The sequence below is a fragment of the Nerophis lumbriciformis genome, linkage group LG31 (genome assembly GCF_033978685.3).
Source record: "Nerophis lumbriciformis linkage group LG31, RoL_Nlum_v2.1, whole genome shotgun sequence".
NCBI classification, from domain to species: Eukaryota; Metazoa; Chordata; class Actinopteri; order Syngnathiformes; family Syngnathidae; genus Nerophis; species Nerophis lumbriciformis.
The window spans coordinates 10,373,286-10,387,127 of NC_084578.2; the positions used below are offsets into that span (position 1 = coordinate 10,373,286).

At 40.3% G+C, this 13,842-nt stretch overlaps 1 protein-coding gene across 2 annotated transcripts in view; it reads right to left on the reverse strand.

Moving 5' to 3' along the window:
• pard3bb (par-3 family cell polarity regulator beta b) overlaps positions 1-13,842 on the reverse strand; it is a 432,163-nt gene that overhangs the window by 397,226 nt on the left and 21,095 nt on the right. The gene's annotated exons all lie outside the window — the stretch shown is intronic.

The window sequence follows — 13,842 nt, forward strand, 5'->3', positions numbered from 1 at the left end:
TTGGGAACTGAGGAAACTAATTGTTGAAGCTTTGAAAGTGGAATTATTTTCCATTCTTGTTTTATGTAGAGCTTCAGTCGTTCAACAGTCCGGGGTCTCCGCTGTCGTATTTTAGGCTTCATAATGCGGCACACATTTTCAATGGGAGACAGGTCTGGACTACAGGCAGGCCAGTCTAGTACCCGCACTCTTTTACTATGAAGCCACGTTGATGTAACACGTGGCTTGGCATTGTCTTGCTGAAATAAGCAGGGGCGTCCATGGTAACGTTGCTTGGATGGCAACATATGTTGCTCCAAAACCTGTATGTACCTTTCAGCATTAATGGCGCCTTCACAGATGTGTAAGTTACCCATATCTTGGGCACTAATACACCCCCATACCATCACACATGCTGGCTTTTCAACTTTGCGCCTATAATAATCCGGATGGTTCTTTCCTCTTTAGTCCAGAGGACACGACGTCCACAGTTTCCAAAAACAATTTGAAATGTGGACTCGTCAGACCACAGACCACTTTTCCAATTTGTATCAGTCCATCTTAGATGAGCTCAGGCCCAGCGAAGCCGACGGCGTTTCTGGGTGTTGTTGATAAACGGTTTTCGCCTTGCATAGGAGAGTTTTAACTTGCACTTACTGATGTAGCGACCAACTGTAGTTACTGACAGTGGATTTCTGAAGTGTTCCTGAGCCCATGTGGTGATATCCTTTACACACTGATGTCGCTTGTTGATGCAGTAGAGCCTGAGGGATCGAAGGTCACGGGCTTAGCTGCTTACGTGCAGTGATTTCTCCAGATTCTCTGAACCCTTTGATGATATTACGGACCGTAGATGGTAAAATCCCTAAATTCCTTGCAATAGCTGGTTGAGAAAGGTTTTTCTTAAACTGTTCAACAATTTTCTCACGCATTTGTTGACAAAGTGGTGACCCTCACCCCATCCTTGTTTGTGAATGACTGAGCATTTCATGGAATCTACTTTTATACCCAATCATGGCACCCACCTGTTCCCAATTAGCCTGTTCACCTGTGGGATGTTCCAAATAAGTGTTTGATGAGCATTCCTCAACTTTATCAGTATTTATTGCCACCTTTCCCAACTTCTTTGTCACGTGTTGCTGGCATCAAATTCTAAAGTTAATGATTATTATCAGTTTGAACATCAAATATGTTGTCTTTGTAGCATATTCAACTGAATATGGGTTGAAAATGATTTGCAAATCATTGTATTCCGTTTATATTTACATCTAACACAATTTCCCAACTCATATGGAAACGGGGTTTGTAGTAAGTAAGCAAACATACTCCTAATTTGGCTGCTGACATATACAGTAACATATTGTGTCATTTCCCATTCTATTATTTTGTCCAAAATTATGATGGATTATTAATCTACTTCTTCATTGACTGTTAATATCCGCTCCCTTTCTGTTTTAACATGTTCCAGCTGCACATCTGTTGAAATGTTGCTCAAACAACCACCACGTAGCATCTGTGAACAGATAATACTGTATCATTTTCTTCTCTTTCAGACTTATCAAGTTTTCACATTGAGGAATCACCATTCTTTACTCACGCTTCAAGTGAGGGATGAGGCAGAAACTAATCCAGACCAACTCTATACCATATTTAAAGGGAAACATTATCACCAGACCTATGTATGCGTCAATATATACCTTGATGTTGCAGAAAAAAGACCATATATTTTTTTAACCGATTTCCGAACTCTAAATGGGTGAATTTTGGCGAATTAAACGCCTTTCTAATATTCGCTCTCGGAGCGATGACGTCACGTTGTGACGTCACATCGGGAAGCAATCCGCCATTTTCTCAAACACAGAGTCAAATCAGCTCTGTTATTTTCCGTTTTTTCGACTGTTTTCCGTGCCTTGGAGACATCATGCCTCGTCGGTGTGTTGTCGGAGGGTGTAACAACACGAACAGGGACGGATTCAAGTTGCACCAGTGGCCCAAAGATGCGAAAGTGGCAAGAAATTGGACGTTTGTTCCGCACACTTTACCGACGAAAGCTATGCTACGACAGAGATGGCAAGAATGTGTGGATATCCTGCGACACTCAAAGCAGATGCATTTCCAACAATAAAGTCAAAGAAATCTGCCGCCAGACCCCCATTGAATCTGCCGGAGTGTGTGAGCAATTCAGGGACAAAGGACCTCGGTAGCACGGCAAGCAATGGCGGCAGTTTGTTCCCGCAGACGAGCGAGCTAAACCCCCTGGATGTCTTGGCTCACACCGTCCCGAAGATGATCAAGAAAAGAATATCGACCCTAGCTTCCCTGGCCTGCTGACATGAGGGTATGTCTACAGAATATATTAATTGATGAAAATTGGGCTGTCTGCACTCTCAAAGTGCATGTTGTTGCCAAATGTATTTCATATGCTGTAAACCTAGTTCATAGTTGCTAGTTTCCTTTAATGCCAAACAAACACATACCAATCGTTGGTTAGAAGGCGATCGCCAAATTCGTCCTCGCTTTCTCCCGTGTCGCTGGCTGTCGTGTCGTTTTCGTCGGTTTCACTTGCATACGGTTCAAACCGATATGGCTCAATAGCTTCAGTTTCTTCTTCAATTTCGTTTTCGCTACCTGCCTCCACACTACAACCATCCGTTTCAATACATGCGTAATCTGTTGAATCGCTTAAGCCGCTGAAATCCGAGTCTGAATCCGAGCTAATGTCGCTATAGCTTGCTGTTCTTTCCGCCATGTTTGTTTGTGTTGGCTTCACTATGTGACGTCACAGGAAAATGGACGTGTGGTTAAATCAGGCACTTTGAAGCTTTTTTTTTTTAGGGATATTGCGTGATGGGTAAAATTTTGAAAAAAACTTCCAAAAATATAATAAGCCACTGGGAACTGATTTTTAATGGTTTTAACAATTCTGAAATTGTGATAATGTTCCCCTTTAATGTACATTAGCATTGAGTTTACACTTTTTGGTAAGTGGACCCCTACTTTTGAGCGCTTTCTATCAGGCATGCTTGCATTGTTGGCATGGAAAATTCCGACAATACATTGAGGCAGTCTGCTATGAATACGCCTGTTTGTCCTCCGAAGTGCTTGAGCTTGTGCCGAGTCTGCAACCGGATGAGACACCACATGCAACAAAACAATACCAAGATAATGATACACTATCAGTGCCTTTAGAAAATACTGAATTGTATACCCATCCCTAATTGAAGCATATGTTTACTTTTGAAAATTACTCTACACACACTGACTAGTTTTAAACAATGCAATCGACCTGGGAAATAAAACACTCCCTAATTTGGATTGCAAGAAGTTGGCATTTCTGCTACTGTACATCCTGGCGGGTCTTGCTGCCTGCTCACTTCTTTTATCCGCTGTGTTAGGTCTGTGATTAATGACATGGAGGCTACACTGGACAGCTGACTACACAGAGCTGGTTGTTTAACAACACAGTGAGAGGGCACAATAACAGGCAAATACACTCACATTAATCACAAATAACCTAAGAGCAGCTATCAATCAAAAGGTTATAAGATTGTGCTTTAGTGAAATTATGTTTGTCCTGTAAAAAACAGTAGGGTGTACAGTAACGTACAGTGAATATTAATCAAAGTGCATTCTTCGGTTTTAAAGTCATGGTCCCAAAACTACGGCCCACCGGCCCGCCAGCATCCAAAATCTGGCCCGCGGGAAGTCCCAAGTAAAAAAAAAAAATGTTTAAATTTTTTTTTTTTTTTTTTACTATTATTTTTTCAAATCTGTCCTTTCTAATCCATTTTTTACTGCTTGTTACTCTCGGTGTCTTCTAGCCGCTCAGACAACTAATCCATCGATCCATCCATTTTCTACCGCTTGTCCCTCTCAGGGTTGCGGGGCGTGCTGGAGCCTATCTCATATTGTCTAAAAATGCATTTTCCCATTGATAATGTGACATCATCGGCAAAGTGTGCACTCTTTCAGTCAATTAGTGCGCGGGGAATATATATATATACACACACACACACACACACACACACACATATATATATATATATATATATATATAAATATATACATTATATATATATATATATATATATATATATATATATATATATATATATATATATATATATATATATATATATATATATATATATATATGTATGTGTGGGAAAAAAATCACAAGACTATTTCATCTCTACAGGCCTGTTTCATGAGGGGGGGTACCCTCAATCATCAGGAGATTTCTCCTGATGATTGAGGGTACCCCCCCTCATGAAACAGGCCTGTAGAGATGAAATAGTCTTGTGATTTTTTTCCCACACATACATATATTGCGCTCTACTACGGTATCGAGCACTATTTTTTGGATAACCTTATTAAGACATATATATATATATATACATATATATATACATTATTATATTATGTTTTGAGCAATGACAGTTTGAAAGAAAGAAAAAAACCCAGCTTTGTTTTATTAGTCAACATTGCAACTTTTTCTAAATTACATTTCACCTTTAAGCTGTTTTATTTCACTTTTGTTATGTTTTTGTTTATTTTGATAGTATATTTAGAATGTGCCGTGGGCCTTTAAAACATTAGCTGTGGGCCGCAAATGGCCTCCGGGGCACACTTTTGACACCCCTGCTATAGATAATAAAAAATTAAATCTGATAAATCAAAAAAGCAGAGCCTGGCGATGCATGCGCGTTTATCATAACTCTCTCTCTCTCTCTGTCACTGCCCCTCCCTCACCAATGCTGCTGCGCGCACAATTTGTTTTGTTTTTAACCCCTTCTTAACCCTGAACGTACATTGAAAATACACGCAACCCTAATTCAAAATGCCGGACATTTGAAGCATTTAAGAAACTCCGCCCTGACAGCTCCGCAAAAGAGGACGTATGGTCAGTCTATCCTAGCCCGTTAGCTGCTAGCATAACGTCTGTTGTGCCTCGGTGTGCATTGTTTACACAACGTGCGTTCGTTACGCTACTTAATATGTCCGTGTGGAAACTCGTTCGGTACACCTCCGAACCGAACCGGAACCCCCGTACCGAAACGGTTCAATACAAATACAAGTACCGTTACACCCCTAGTATATATATATATATATATATATATACATATATATACATACATACACATATATATATATATATATATATATATATATATATATATACATACATACACACACAGCCCGGCAGGTTACGAGTTTAATTGGTTCGGTGATGCAGCTCTTACCTCGAAAAATACTGTAATGCCTAACAGCTCCACCCATGGAAATGAATCATAGTGCATTTAATTGTGCTTGGACCCACAAAACACCACACATTTAACATGTAACATACCTTTTAAAAATAAGAACTAACTTATACAAAATAAATATTGTATTCAAAACAATACAATGGTATGTATTACAAACAACTACAGTAGTTGTATGAAGAAATGATATAATAACGTACATCATATACGGTTATCAAAGATAAAATACTTTTATCAGCGATTCATTGTGACAAGTATGAGTTAACAATGACAAAATGTGACTATGGTAATTAAATATTTCAAAATGTTCGACGACCCTAATCATTTGATATGATTTTTAATGTTGATGTTACTTTCAGATGGCAGTGCATGCTGAATAAAGTAACTGCCTAGTTACTTTTCAGTAACTTTTCCAGTCACGGAAAGTTTAAACCCCGAAAAAGTCTTCATTTAAAATTAATGAGCATACTGTGTCAGAATATCATAAAATTCTTCTTAACTTAGGCCGGGGGTCGGCAACCCGCGGCTCTAGAGCCGCATGCGGCTCTTTAACGCCGCCCTGGCGGCTCTCTGGAGCTTTTTCGAAAATGTATGAAAAATGGAAAAAAATGAGGGGGAAAAAAATATTTTTTGTGTTAATATGGTTTCTGTAGGAGGAAAAACATGACACAAACCTCCCTAATTGTTATAAAGCACACTGTTTATATTAAACATGCTTCACTGGTTCGAGTATTTGGGGAGCGCCGTTTTGTCCTACTAATTTTGGCGGTCCTTGAACTCACCTTAGTTTGTTTACATGTATAACTTTCTCCGACTTTCTAGGACGTGTTTTATGCCACTTCTTTTTCTGTCTCATTTTGTCCACCAAACTTTTAACGTTGTGCGTGAAGGCACAAAGGTGAGTTTTGTTGATGTTATTGACTTGTGTGGAGTGCTAATCGGGCATATTTGGTCAATGCATGACTGCAAGCTAATGGATGCTAACATGCTATTTAGACTAGCTATATGTACATATTGCATCATTATGCCTCATTTGTAGCTATATTTGAGGTCATTTAGTTTCCTTTAAGTCCTCTTAATTCAATTTATATCTCATGACACACTATCTGTATGTAATATGGCTTTTAATTTTTTGTGGCTCCAGACAGATTTGTTTTTGTATTTTTGGTCCAATATGGCTCTTTCAACATTTTGGGTTGCCGACCCCTGACTTAGGCGAACACGTCATGTTTTCAGCTCAGTTTGCTTTACAGTCCTGAGGTGGGAGTGACTAACATTGCTGATTATTAAAACAATCAATGCCACAGGACACGTAGAGGGAAAAAACATTTTTGATCGAGCAAAAATATTATCTAAAGTTTAATGAGTCGCAGCAATAGACAACAAGCCAGCTGTCTCTGAAATGATTACAAACCATACGATTTAAATAGCACCAGGTGGAATTAAAGGACAGGATACATAATAAAAGTCAACATGAACAGAGAGACTGAAATAAACAGTACCAAAAATATGAAGAAATAAAGGAAAAAATAGAGATATGGTTAAGGAATGACAACAAGGAGAAACAATTACTATTAGTGTCTAAGTAATTTTAACTATATACAAATGAACTCTTGTTGGAGGGCAGGAAAAAGGCAGGCTATTATTAGAAGCATAGGCAGGAGTGAGTGTAAAATGGTGCCAACATAACAAGGCGTATCATTCACACAGACAGGAATAAATCTATTTCAACACTCAAAATCTAATCAATAGAGAAGACAGGCACATCATTAATAACAGCTGCAGGAAAACACACCTGGAGTCACACACGCTGCTGTCTCTGAGAACTAAAATGTGGCTGCTGTGGTGGGAAGACCTCGATGAAGTCTGTACGCTCACCATGGTGATTATACACTCACTACGTTTCCATGCACTAAATTAGTCTGATTTCTCAAATAGTTTATTTTTTTGTATTTTCACACCTACACGTGAAGTCCAAGTGTCCATTCACACTCTCTATTGCGACTATTGGTCCTGAATTGATTAACGTGGACCCCGACTTAAAAAAGTTGAAAAACTTATTCGGGTGTTACCATTTAGTGGTCAATTGTACGGAATATGTACTGTACTGTGCAATCTACTAATAAAAGTCTCAATCAATCAATCAAACGCCATGCGCCTCACGTACACTGGGGGGCGCTATTTCCTTTTAGCGCGGATAAATTAATTCCTTTTCCGGTAGACCAATGACGTCACACGAGCCATCGGCAAATCCTTACAACTGGTTTCAAGTGATTTCCGCTGTAATATAGGCACAAAAATGTATGAAAATGGAAAAAGATGAGGAAAAAATTTTTTGTTTGTTTTAATATGGTTTCTGTAGGAGGACAAACATGACACTAACTTTCCTAATTGTTAGAAATCCTACTGTTTACATTAAACATGCTTCACTGATGAGAGTATTTGACGCGTGCCATTTTGTCCTAATTTCGGAAGTCCTTGAACGCACCGTAGTTTGTTTACATGTAAAACTTTCCTTGATGCTGCCACAGAAAGACATGTTTTATGCCACTCCTTCTTTGTCTCTATTTGTCCATCAAACATTTTATGCTGTGTGTGAATCCACAAAGCTGAGCTTTGTTGATGTTATTGACTTATGTGGAGTGCTAATCAGACATATTTGGTCACTGCATGACTGCAAGCTAATAGATGCTAACATGCTATTTATGCTAGCTGTATGTACATAATGCATCATTATGCCACGTATTTTAGGTATTTTTCAGGTCATTTTATTTGTAGTTTCCATTTCCTTCAACTTGAACACACACATCTATACCTTTGGCCATTCTAAGCCAGTAATTTCCAGGAGTAATCGCACCCTCTGAAAAGCCTCCGATTTAATAATGTTTTCCAATGTTGTAAAAATGTGTAGAATAAATATTCAACATTTCTGTCAACGAAGATTTGCATCAGCCTGCGACACATAGTCATTTTAATAGTAGGCTAATATAGCTAATATAGACACTTACATCATGTGTTGCCTTCATTTTAACACTTATTTAAGGCTTTACATTTTTTGCGGCTCCAGACAGATTTTATTTTTTATTTTTTTGGTCCAATATGGCTCTTTCAACATTTTGGGTTGCCGACCCCTGGGCTATGCTGACGTTAAATAGCAGACAACATCAAGAAATTATCTTGGATTGCGCTACGAACATGACGCTACTACCAAGAATGTCTCAGAGTGGATGCAGGTCCGAAGCAAAGAATAACTGGCGGCAGAGTTTTTTTGAAGGAATATACGTACAAAGAATCTTGAAAAGAAAATGTTTAATGTCTCAGAGTTCATTCATAAGGCTCTGTCGATTGATGGAGGGAATTTTAAATCCGAAGGAAAAGATCGTTACTAAAAGACCGATACTGTTCCAGATGAAGTTTGCATTCTTCTGGACTATCTTGCCAGTTGAGTGGAATACAGAGTTATGGCTAATTAGTTTGGAGTGCACAAATGTTAGTGTATGCTTTATTATTCGCCTTTAATATACCTGCTTTGTTCTCTTTCACCTCATTCGTCCGAATTAAATCGGCTTTTTACATTTCTTTAGTTACCTTAAATAAATCAGTTGTTTTTTTCTACCATCAATGCACTTCAAAATGTTATGTTCTTTTAATTTGTGAAGCGCATAAAAAGTCTCCTCTTCATGACAATTGTTGCTATGTTTTTATTGAATGGTATCTGCTTCCGGGTTGCATCCCACGCGTTGAAGCCGCAAACACCCCCTCGAGAGATCTGGTTTCCAATCACCTAATCCAGGTGTGTTATGTCTGACTTTTCAAAAACCGAACACGATGGGATTAAGGTGTTTCCATTGGCTGTTGGATGATTATTTAGAGACAAACTATTTGAGAAATAGGACTAATTTAGTGCATGGGGACATACTGACTTAATGAATAACCCAAGTGTCTGCAAACTGCAGCTCTGGAGTCCTACATCCTTCTGTTACGGCTCCAGCTGGTTTATACTCCTGTGTACTGTAGACACTATGCTGTCCCTTCGCAGTCATGAGTCTTTCAAAGTTCTGCATCAAAACTCAGTGCTGTTCAATTATACATAAAGGCACTCGGGGCAGTGCTTTCCGGTGAGTCAACCTGGTGAGAAACCATGACACTTAAAGGTTATGATGCCTAATTCTGATTTTTTTTTTGGTGAAATCCTATCTTTTTATGTAGTCGTTAACATTACAAAAAATATGTGATTTCTAAAGTGAAGGTAATGGGTCCAGGATGTGCAAATAACATCATGATGTCACACGTGTTGCAGTGTTTATGGAAATATACATGGCCCGAATTCCAGTAGGTCTCAGTCCTGGCCCATTTGTGGCAATTTGCATTTTCTTAACAAAATTACTGGGTATAGGAGAATAAGAAAAAAACAGGGCAAGGGGAAAGAAAATTACTTCAATGTCTGCTCCGAGGAACATAATGGTGAGCAATTGGAGCCTGGATTGGTTGAACATTGATGTCTTCTATTTACCCAATTTCTGGTCAATCGTCCATTATTTTTTTCACGACCGTCTATTTTGGCGAAGACTTATGACGCGTATTGCTTTCTGATGACGTATTAGTCGGATCAGCCCAAATATTTCAAGTTTTTCAGGATCTGAAATGAGGACGTCACAGTCTATCACAGAAAAAACGAATACCAAATCAAATTAAGTATAACAGTTGAATGAAGCCTTCAATAAATATCAAAGTTGTAGGTGCTTAAAGGGGAACATTATCACAATTTCAGAAGGGTTAAAACCATTAAAAATCAGTTCCCAGTGGCTTATTTTATTTTTCGAAGTTTTTTTCAAAATTTTACCCATCACGCAATATCCCTAAAAAAAGCTTGACAGTGCCTGATTTTAACCATCGTTATATACACCCGTCCATTTTCCTGTGACGTCACATAGTGATGCCAACACAAACAAACATGGCGCATAGAACAGCAAGCTATAGCGACATTAGCTCGGATTCAGACTCGGATTTCAGCGGCTTAAGCGATTCAACAAATTACGCATGTATTGAAACGGATGGTTGTAGTGTGGAGGCAGGTAGCGAAAACGAAATTGAAGAAGAAACTGAAGCTATTGAGCCATATCGGTTTGAACCGTATGCAAGCGAAACCGACGAAAACGACACGACAGCCAACGACACGGGAGAAAGCGAGGACGATTTCGGCGATCGCCTTCTACCAACGATTGGTATGTGTTTGTTTGGCATTAAAGGAAACTAACAACTATGAACTAGGTTTACAGCATATGAAATACATTTGGCAACAACATGCACTTTGAGAGTGCAGACAGTCCAATTTTCATCAATTAACATATTCTGTAGACATACCCTCATCCGCTCTCTTTTCCTGAAAGCTGATCTGTCCAGTTTTGGAGTTGATGTCAGCAGGCCAGGGAAGCTAGGGTCGATATTCTTCTCTTGATCATCTTCGGTGGCATAAGGGACGGTGTGAGCCAAGACATCCAGGGGGTTTAGCTCGCTCGTCTGCGGGAACAAACTGCCGCCATTGCTTGCCGTGCTACCGAGGACCTTTGTCCCTGAATTGCTCACACACTCCGGCAGATTCAATGGGGGTCTGGCGGCAGATTTCTTTGACTTTATCGTTGGAAATGCATCGGCTTTGAGTGTCGCAGGATATCCACACATTCTTGCCATCTCTGTCGTAGCATAGCTTTCGTCGGTAAAGTGTGCGGAACAAACGTCCAATTTCTTGCCACTTTCGCATCTTTGGGCCACTGGTGCAACTTGAATCCGTCCCTGTTCGTGTTGTTACACCCTCCGACAACACACCGACGAGGCATGATGTCTCCAAGGTACGGAAAACAGTCGAAAAAACGGAAAATAACAGAGCTGATTTGACTCGGTGTTTCAGAAAATGGCGGATTGCTTCCCGTTGTGACGTCACATTGTGACGTCATCGCTCCGAGAGCGAATAATAGAAAGGCGTTTAATTCGCCAAAATTCACCCATTTAGAGTTCGGAAATCGGTTAAAAAAATATATGGTCTTTTTTCTGCAACATCAAGGTATATATTGACGCTTACATAGGTCTGGTGATAATGTTCCCCTTTAAAGGATACCTCCTGTTTGAGATTTTAATGAATGATCAAGGCAAGGCACAAGCAGGACACAGCTCACTGAGGTACTCTGAGGCCAAGATGGTTCATATGGTTCTAACATCTCAGAGATGTACTTTGGCACGAGACCATGAAAATACTTGTGCACGAGCAGAGCTGTTTTAAATGATAAATGGGTTGTACTTGTATAGCGCTTTTCTACCTTCAAGGTACTCAAAGCGCTTTGACACTACTTCCACATTTACCCATTCACACACACATTCACACACTGATGGAGGGAGCTGCCATGCAAGGCGCTAACCAACACCCATCAGGAGCAAGGGTGAAGTGTCTTGCTCAGGACACAACGGACATGACGAGGTTGGTACTAGGTGGGGATTGAACCAGGGACCCTCGGGTTGCGCACGGCCACTCTTCCACTGCGCCACGCCGCCCCAGCAGAGCTGTTTTAAAGTCTATTTTCTGAGCAACAGGAAGCCAGTGCAGTGGCCTGAGCACAGGACCGATACTGTCGTATTTCCTGGTTCTAGTCAGGACTCGGGCAGCAGCATTCAGGATGTACTGCAGCTGCTATCTTACCTCCAAATAGTCTCAGAAGAGATACTATAAGTATTGTAATAGTCCATACATTGGAACAAAATGGGTCGTGTTGCACTGCAGCAAAAAGTGAGACCTCAACAATGGACTGTCTAAGAGACACACTGCTGCTTTGTGTTTCATCAGATGTAATTTAGGAGACCTGCAGCTCAAGTTCAAGCTCGAACGACGACAGCGTTTTTTATTGTGGCTCTCTCCTCGCCACGGCAACCCTGGATCAGATACAGCACTTAGTGGTTGACAATACTGGACACTTCTCATGTTATTTTAATGCGGCTCATGTGCTTACGTACTATACTGATCTGAGTCATGTGCACTACTAAAGTACTACAAACATACTAAAATATGCAAGCACATACTTGGGTTACCGATGTGAAATTGTCTATAGGCTTTGTTTTAGCTTTGAGATATCACAGGGACTAAATAAAAATAAAATAACAATATACAAGTCTGTCAGAATGAATGTTGAAAGACAACATGGCCTCAGCTGTGGAGAGTTGAGCTTCAACTACTGCAGGCACCATTACAGTGAATCCCCCGCATATCCTCCTGGGAGCCAGCATTGTCTCAAGTGGACATTTTTTTCAGAATTTGTAACTCCAACTAATGAAATGGACTAAAAAAAATGTCCATTGTAGAGGACCCTGGTTCTCAGGAGAATATTTGCCAATCAACAATCATGACTACCTGGCCCCTCCTTAGTCAGTAACAATGTATAAATACATAATACAGTTTAAAAAGATGTGTGCGTCAAAAATAGATTTTTAAAATAGACATACTATTACTTGAATAATTTTGCCATTCGTGGATGGTCTCGAATCGTAACCTCCGCAAACAGTATGGATCTACTGCAGGGCTACTCAACTGGTGGCCAAGGGGCCAATCCGGCTTGGGAATAGCACCACACCGGCTCCCCGGTTCAGTTCAAAACTTGGGAGAGCAACATTTCTGCAGCAAATTGTTAATACACTAGTGTGCTCCTGTTGTATAGAGGAACTTCGACCACTGTAGACACATCGGCAGATCCGTGCATTGACGTTTTAAAGGCCTACTGAAACCCACTACTACCGACCACGCAGTCTGATAGTTTATATATCAATGATGAAATCGTAACATTGCAACACATGCCAATACGGCCGGGTTAGCTTACTAAAGTGCAATTTTAAATTTTGCGCGAAATATCCTGCTGATAACGTCTCGGTATGATGACGTCAGCGCGTGATGTCACGGATTGTAGAGGACATTTTGGGACAGCATGGTGGCCAGCTATTAAGTCGTCTGTTTTCATCGCAAAATTCCACAGTATTCTGGACATCTGTGTTGGTGAATCTTTTGCAATTTGTTCAATGAACAATGGAGACAGCAAAGAAGAAAGCTGTAGGTGGGAAGCGGTGTATTGCGGCCGACTGCAGCAACACAAACACAGCCGGTGTTTCATTGTTTACATTCCCGGAAGATGACAGTCAAACTTTACCATTAGCCTGTGGAGAACTGGGACAACAGAGACTCTTACCAGGAGGACTTTTGAGTTGGATACGCAGACACGGTACCGTGAGTACGCATGCAGCTGCGGCTTCCAAACATTTGATCGCTTGCCCGTATGTGCGTTCCGCTATGTGCATGTCACGTACGTAACTTTGGGGACTTTGGGGAAATATATGCGCTGTATGAACTTTGGGGAAGTGAACGGTACTTTGGGCTGTGGGATTGAGTGTGTTGTGCAGGTGTTTGAGTTGTATTGGCGGGTTATATGGACGGGAGGGGGGAGGTGTTTGTTATGCGGGATTAATTTGTGGCATATTAAATATAAGCCTGGTTGTGTTGTGGCTAATAGAGTATATATATGTCTTGTGTTTATTTACTGTTTTAGTCATTCCCAGCTGAATATCA